General features: G+C 54.8%; 1 pseudogene across 1 annotated transcript; it reads left to right on the top strand.

Annotated features, from left to right (window-relative positions):
- The first annotated feature begins 231 nt into the window (after positions 1-231).
- Positions 232-3226, top strand: LOC102438309 (annotated as a pseudogene). The gene is made up of 7 exons (XR_002827718.1): positions 232-547; positions 772-1047; positions 1637-1912; positions 2031-2138; positions 2574-2606; positions 2740-2787; positions 2940-3226. The product of XR_002827718.1 is annotated as an HLA class I histocompatibility antigen, B-50 alpha chain-like (transcript).
- Positions 3227-7187: the final 3961 nt, after the last annotated feature.

Here is a 7187-nt window from a genome sequence, read left to right on the forward strand (position 1 = left end):
GGGTGAAGTGCGGGGGTCGGGAGGGAAATGCCTCTGGGAAGGAAGAAGCGAGGGCCCCCGCCTGGGGCCAAGAACCCCGGGAAAAGGGCTTCTCCACCCCCCCAACCCCGGCCCACACCCCCACACCCCACCGTCCTGACCCCTCTCTTCTCCGTCGCGCTGCCCCTGTTCCTTCTCCCGGGGCCCTTCCCTCTCCTGTCCCCTCCGACCCCGCACCCCGAACCCGCGCAGGGAAGGAAGGTGGAGGGTATCAGCCCCTCCGCTTCGGGCCCCAGGCCCCCACTTCCTGAGATATTTCTTCACCGCCGTGTCCCCGGCCCGGCCGCGGGGGAGGCCCGGTACCTGGAGGTCGGCTACGTGGACGACCTGCCTTTCGAGGGGTTCGACAGCGACTCCGAGAGTCAGAGGGCGGAGCCGCGGGCGCCGTGGATGGAGCAGGTGGAGCCGGGCGATTGGGACCAGAGCACCCGGAACGCCAAGAGAGAGACACAGATTTTCCGAGAGAGCCTGCACAACCTGCGCGGCTACTACAACCAGAGCGAGGACGGTGAGCCACGGGGCCCGGGCCGGTCACCACCCCCATCCCCTCGGACGGGCCGGGGTCGCCTCGAGTGTCCGAGTGCGAGCTTCACCCCCATTCCCTTCCCCCATACACACCCCGGAGGAGCCCGCGGGGACCTAGACCCGGTTTCACTTTCAGTTTCTGTTTAATCCCCGCGGGCGGGGCGGGGGCGGGGCTCAGTGGGCGACACTGACCTCGGGGCGGGTCAGGGTCTCACACCTTCCAGCAGATGTGGGGCTGTGACATGGGACCGGACGGCCGCCTCCTCCGCGGTTATGACCAGTACGCTTACGATGGAACCGACTACATCGCCCTGAACGAGAACCTGCGCTCCTGGACCGCGGCCGACACCGCAGCTCAGATCACCCAGCGCAAGTGGGAGGAGGCCGGTGAGGCTGAGCGACTCAGGAACATCCTGGAGGGCAGGTGCATGGAGTTGCTCCACAGAGTCCTGGAGATGGGGAAGGAGGTGCTGCAGCGCGCAGGTACCAGGGCCCGGGGCCTCCCTCCTCTCCCCTGGGGCTGGGGCTCAACAAGGAGACAGGACTCAGGGTCAGTGTCAGACCCCCCTCCTGTGGGCCAGGAGACTGAGTCCGCCTGGCTTTTCAGATCCAGGGACGCCCTCCCTTCTCTCAGGGACGCCTAGGGGTGCAGTCTCTCAGGGACAATTAGAGGGGAGACCAAGCCTGAAGGAACTGAGCAGCGGTTCCCACTGACCCTGCAGTGGCTCTGGGACCCATGGGGGACTTGCTCTCTCAGGCCCTGCTCCCTGCCCCTCACCCAGTGTATCTGAGGTCTGACACCGACTTTTCTGAGTCCTTTGGCCTCCACCCAGGTCAGGACCAGAAATCCCTTTCTCCCCTGAGACCTGCCTCCCGCCCTGGGCTGTGTCACTCTGACTAGAACTTTCTAAGGAGGAGAGGTCATCCCCAGATGCTCTGTCCAGGCTGGTGGTGCTTGTGTGCTCCCTCGCCCTCCCCAGGTGCCCTGTCCACGCTCAGGTGGTCACATGAGGGCTGCTGGAGGGTCCCCTGACAGTGCCAACTCCCTGAATTTCCTCCCCCTTCCCCTCAGACCCTCCAAAGACACACGTGACCCACCACCCCATCTCTGACCGTGAGGTCACCCTGAGGTGCTGGGCCCTGGGCTTCTACCCTGCGGACATCAGCCTGAGCTGGCAGCGTGATGGGGAGGAGCAGACCCAGGACATGGAGTTTGTGGAGACCAGGCCTGCGGGCGATGGGACCTTCCAGAAGTGGGCGGCCCTGGTGGTGCCCCCTGGAGAGGAGCAGAGATACACGTGCCATGTGCAGCATGAGGGGCTGCCTGAGCCCCTGACCCTGAGATGGGGTGAGGAAGGGCGTGGGCACAGAGCCTCTTCTCAGGGAGCAGGGGCCTGTGGAGGACGTCAGTGGGGTCGGGGCTGAGGCCTGGGGGTCAGGGCACTCACCTCCCCTTCTCTTCCCAGAGCCGCCTCCTTGGGCCACCATTCCCCTTGTGGGCCTGGTTGTGGGCCTGGTCATCCTTGGAGCTGTGGTCACTGGAGCTGTGATTTGGTGGAGGAGGAATCGCTCAGGTAGGGAAGGGGTGGGGCCTGAGTTTGTTATCTCACTGGGGGTTGCCAGCCCAGGTAGAAGTGTGTTCTGCTTCATTAATGGCAAGTACCATCCCCACACGTGTGGTTGCCCAGTGTGGGGCCCTATTGCTGACACTCACTCTTTAGTAAGACACGTGTGGAAATGAGGGACAGATTCATCACCTGATGATTCTAGTGATGGGGCCTGGTTCCCAGCACTCCCAGGTCAGGGAGGAAGGTCCCTGCTGAGGACAGACCTCCGGAGGGTGGTTGGTCCATTCCCCACACATGTAGTTTCCTCAGGTTTTCTGATCCTGCCCTGGGTCTGTAGACACAGTTCTGGAAACTTCTCTGGGCTCCAGGACTAGGAGTTCCTTTAGGACCTCATGGCCCTGCCTCCTCCCTGTCTTCTCACAGGATGTTTTCTTCCCACATGTGGAAAAGGAGGGAGCTATGCTCAGGCTGCCAGTGAGTATGGAGGGTGACCCCTGAGATCCTGTGATAGTACAGACTGGATCCCATGGGGAACCTCACCCCCATAGTTCCTCCCTTAATCTCCTCTCCTGGGTCTCTGACTCCGTCCTGTTTTGTTCCACATCAGGCAGCGATAGTGCCCAGGGTTCTAATGTATCTCTCACGGCTTCTAATGGTGAGACTCTGACGATAACAGGGGTTGGGGCAAAAGGGAGAGGACTGGGTGATGGGGATTCCTTGGGACATAGTGAGCCTGTGGTGGGATGTTGAGAATGTCACTGCTTACAGCCACTGAACTGAGTTTGTTCATGATCATTATTTCCACAGCCTGAGGCACTTGTCGGGGACTGAGTGATGGGAGATGTGTTCACCCTCCCACTTTGTGATTCAAGAACCTCTGATTTCTTTCTGCAAACAGCATCTGAATGTGTGTGTTCCTATCAGCATAATGTGAGGAGGTGGGAGCCTGGGCTATCCCTGCCCACCACACCCCCTCCCCAGCCTTTCCTGTCCAGTAGAGGTGGGGCTGGGCCCTCCCCATTCCTGTCTTTACTTCCTGGTGCGCTCAGCTGCAGCTTCTTACTGCCTGATTGAAATAAGAGTCTGGATATGCATTCTTCTTCACTTCTTGCCATGAAGGGGTGATGGGTTCATTAAAGGAGAACAGCCCGGCTGGTGTGGTCAGTGGCTGAGTGTCCACCCAGGAACCAGGAAGTCCCGGTTGGATTCCCTTTCAGTGCGCATGCCCAGATTTCAGCTCAGTTCCCACCAGCGTCATGCAAGTGAAGCCAATGGATGATTTTCTTTCATCATCGATGTTTCCATCTGCCTCTCCCTCCTCTATCCTCTCTCTCTGAAAATCAATAAAAACATATATTTTTCAAAAATTAAAGGAGAACATCCTAAAATTTGAGAAATAAATGGACGCACTGAGAACTTGTCAGATCCTATGTGTTTGCTGTGCTGAGGCTGTTGCAGGGGGGACAGGAGAGGCTGTGAGGACCGAGTGTGGTCAGGGCTGTGCCCAGTTGGCTCCCTGGTCTCTTCAGCTGGGTCACCTCTCTGCTCCTTTGTCCTTCTCCCTTCAGGAGAACCTTGTCCCCCTAGGACTTCAGATCACAGGGATTCAAACCTCCCCAGGCCTTGTAAATTGTCCTAATGAGGAACATCTCCAAACCCGTGGGTAGCAAGGCCTTCCTGTGTCCGGGTCAGCCTAGGCTCAGGCCTGGGTCCTGCCCTCAGCCCTCAGCTCCTAGGACTGTATTTGTTGTTTCTTTGTTTGTGGAGAGGATTGTGCCTGTTTGTGTTCTTGTTAGGAGTTTTGATCTCATCCTTCTTGTGAGTTTCCCCTACCCAGCATTAGCCAGAGGTGAGTTGTCTGTCATTGTGCCCACAAGGCTCAGGGGTCCCTGCACACAAGAGTCCGTGGTATGGAGAGATGAATTTTCAGTCTCATGCTGCTCTTGGCTCCCTTTAGGAATTGATTGTTCTTTCCATCTTTTCCTAAACTCTCCAAGGAACCAGGTCCTGGAATTAGCAGGAAGGATGGGTCCTGTAATTGGTCATCTTAGATAAGTTCCTGTTGGAATTCTGCTCTGCTTGCCCACCCTCTCTCCCTGCCCTTCCCTCTAGCGCTGGCTGCAGTGGGAACCCTGGGATTTCTGAAGCAGAGTCTCCTGTAGATTCAGGGAGAGCCGCTCTGTGGGAAGAGCAGGTGCCCTGATGTCAATGTGAGAGCTCGCTGTGCTGTAGCTGCCACAGGGCAGCTGTCGTCTGAGGCCACGTTAATGAAGACGTGTCTCTAGCACAGGGAGGTGCTCTACACTGACCATTCATGAACCAGTATTAGTTGTGTACCAGATGTGTGACAGTGTTTCCGCATGTGGGGACCATTGAAGGAAAATCAGAAAAGGTGCTTTCCTGTGTGACATACGTTGTGTGGGAAGAAACAGAGTGAATGAAAAAGCACAGTAAACAAGGAAGGCGTCTGTGTGACAAGGGGTAACTGTTGTGGGAAAAAATGCCATGGGGAAGGCAATCCCAAGTGTGGCTGTGGGGGACACAGACCATGGGTGTTTTTTTGTTTGTTTTTAATATATACACTGAGTGGCCAGATTATTATGACCACCCCTAATTTGCCTACAAAATTTGTGCACGGAGATGGAGGGTGTCCCTCAGCCCAGCCTGCACCCTCGGGGGATGTCCGACTGCCAATTTAGGCCTGTTCCTAAACCAGCAGTTGGACATCCCTCTCAAAATCCAGGACTGCTAGCTCCCAACCGCTCATCTGCCTGCCTGCCTGATCACCTCCTAAGCACTCCCCTGCCAGTCTGATGGATGCCCAACTGCTCCCCTGGCGGCCCGATTGCCCCCAACTGCCCTCCCCTGCCAGCCCGGTCACTCCAAACTGCCCTCCCCACCTACAAATGTCAGGTGATCATAATAATCTGGCCACTCAGTGTGTATATATATATTTTTATTAATTTCAGAGAGAAAGGGAGAGGGAGAGAGAGATAGAAATATCAATGATGGGAGAGAATCATTGACCAGCTACCTCCTGCACGTCCCCTGCTGGGGATCGAGCCCACAACCCAGGTATGTGCCCTTGACCAGAATCCAACCCAGGACTCTTCAGTCCGCAGGCCAACACTCTATCCACTGAGCTAAACCAGCTAGGGTATGTCTGTTTGATTTGGGTGGCCAGTCAGTGGGGGCCTCCCTGGGAAGGTGGCTTGAGGAAAGCACTGAAGGACATGAGGGATTATCCCTGAGGATGTCAGAAGGAAGTCCTTTCCAGCAGTGGCACCTCCAGTGGGAATGGCCTGGGGCAGGAGTGTGTCTGGTTTAAGAGGGAGGAGGCCAGTGTGGGAATGGAGCAGAGAGTAATGGAGATGAGACAGAGGCAAGGCCAGACCTCCTGGGCCTGGAGGATGGAGGAAGGGCAGGGACTGTGCTGAGTGAGGAGGGAGCCACAGGAGAGTTCAGAGCAGGAGAGGCCTGGCCTGATTCCCTCTTTAAAGGATCACTTTGTCTGCTGAGCTGAGAACACTTGGCAGGTGAGGGGGCGGTGGTGAGGCAGGAGGAGTCTGTGAGGGGCTTCAGGCTGGAGAAGCTTCCAGGGGTGAATGGTGGAATGAGTGGGCATGCTGGGATTCTGGTTCCTTCTGAAGATGGACTTTAGAGCGAGCCTAAGGGTTAATCTGGGGCATTCCAGAGAGGAATCAAGGTCACCAAAAATCTCAGAGGGTACAGGTAGAGAGACAGCGTTCCCATTAGCAGAGAAGGGGAGACTCTGGAGCAGCCTATTTGAGGGGCATCACAGGCCTTCATTTTAAGAGATGCTGGAGATGAGTGTCTGTTAGCAACACAAGGGAGCTGTCAGATTGGCAGTTAGACGAGTCTGGAGATCAGGAGAGATGTTTGTTGGAGAAACAGACTTGGGAGGCGACACAGGTAAATGACATTTAAAGCCTTGAGAATGGATGAGGTCACCAAGGGACTGATGGCTACAGGAGACCAAGGAAGAAGGACTGAACCCAGGACCCAGTGCTGAGCCGTCTGCACTGTTCTGTCTCTGGGTCTAGAAGGCACAGGGACCACAGAGCCCCCAACGTTCCTGGGCTCAGGAACCACCTACACCTCTTGTTGGCTCAGGACGTCAGGAGCAGAGTGTGAGAGTCTGGCTCTATCCCGGTGCTGATGCTGCTGGTCTTCAGATCCCACATTCAGCATTGAGAACCCAGACCAGGATCCCCGAGTCTGTGTGTCAGCCTCGCCTGCAGGGTGTTACACAGGTGGTTCCTGTCTGTGCCTAATTCTCTGGGTCTGTGGGTCAGGGAGAGGCTGGCGGTTTTGTCAGAAGCTCACAAGCAATCCTGGGCTCAGTCAGCCTGGGAACCACTGAGGCCAGTGCCAGAGCTCAGGGTGGGGAGGGGCTTTACATCCACATTTAAAGGTTTCATTTTTCCTCAGAAAGAGAAGGGAAGGCATGTATCACCTGTTATGAGACATGATGGGAGTTATGTGTCGTTCACTCTGCCATGGAGTAGAGTCAGAGAGACTCTACTCGCTTGCTCTTTGTGGGATGGTGAGGAATTTTTTGCTTGCACTCACCAAAGTAGTATTACAAGACATGTTAAAGAAACTTCTTTTAAAAAAAAAATACGGGAAAAAATATGTAAATCTTAATAATAAAATGGTAAAAACTACAACCCTATTGATATTCAAATTAAATTTAAATGCATTAAATGATCCAATAAAGTCATAGGGTAGCTGAATAGATGACAAAACAAGACCCTTATATATGCTGTCTATAAGAGACTGACTTCAGATGGAAAAACACAGACCCAAAATGAAGAGATCACAGAGATATTTCATGCAAATAGGAACAAACAAACTAAAAGCTGGGGTAGCAATACTACCACCAGATAAAATAGATTTTAAAACAAAGGTTTTAATGAAAGAGCATTTCATAATGATAACGGGATCAATCCAACCAGAGGATATAACCCTTCTAAACATTAATGCACTCAACATAGGAGCACCTAAATGCATATGTAAAGCAAATATTAATGG

The sequence above is a fragment of the Myotis lucifugus genome, unplaced genomic scaffold (genome assembly GCF_000147115.1).
Source record: "Myotis lucifugus unplaced genomic scaffold, Myoluc2.0 scaffold_2903, whole genome shotgun sequence".
NCBI classification, from domain to species: Eukaryota; Metazoa; Chordata; class Mammalia; order Chiroptera; family Vespertilionidae; genus Myotis; species Myotis lucifugus.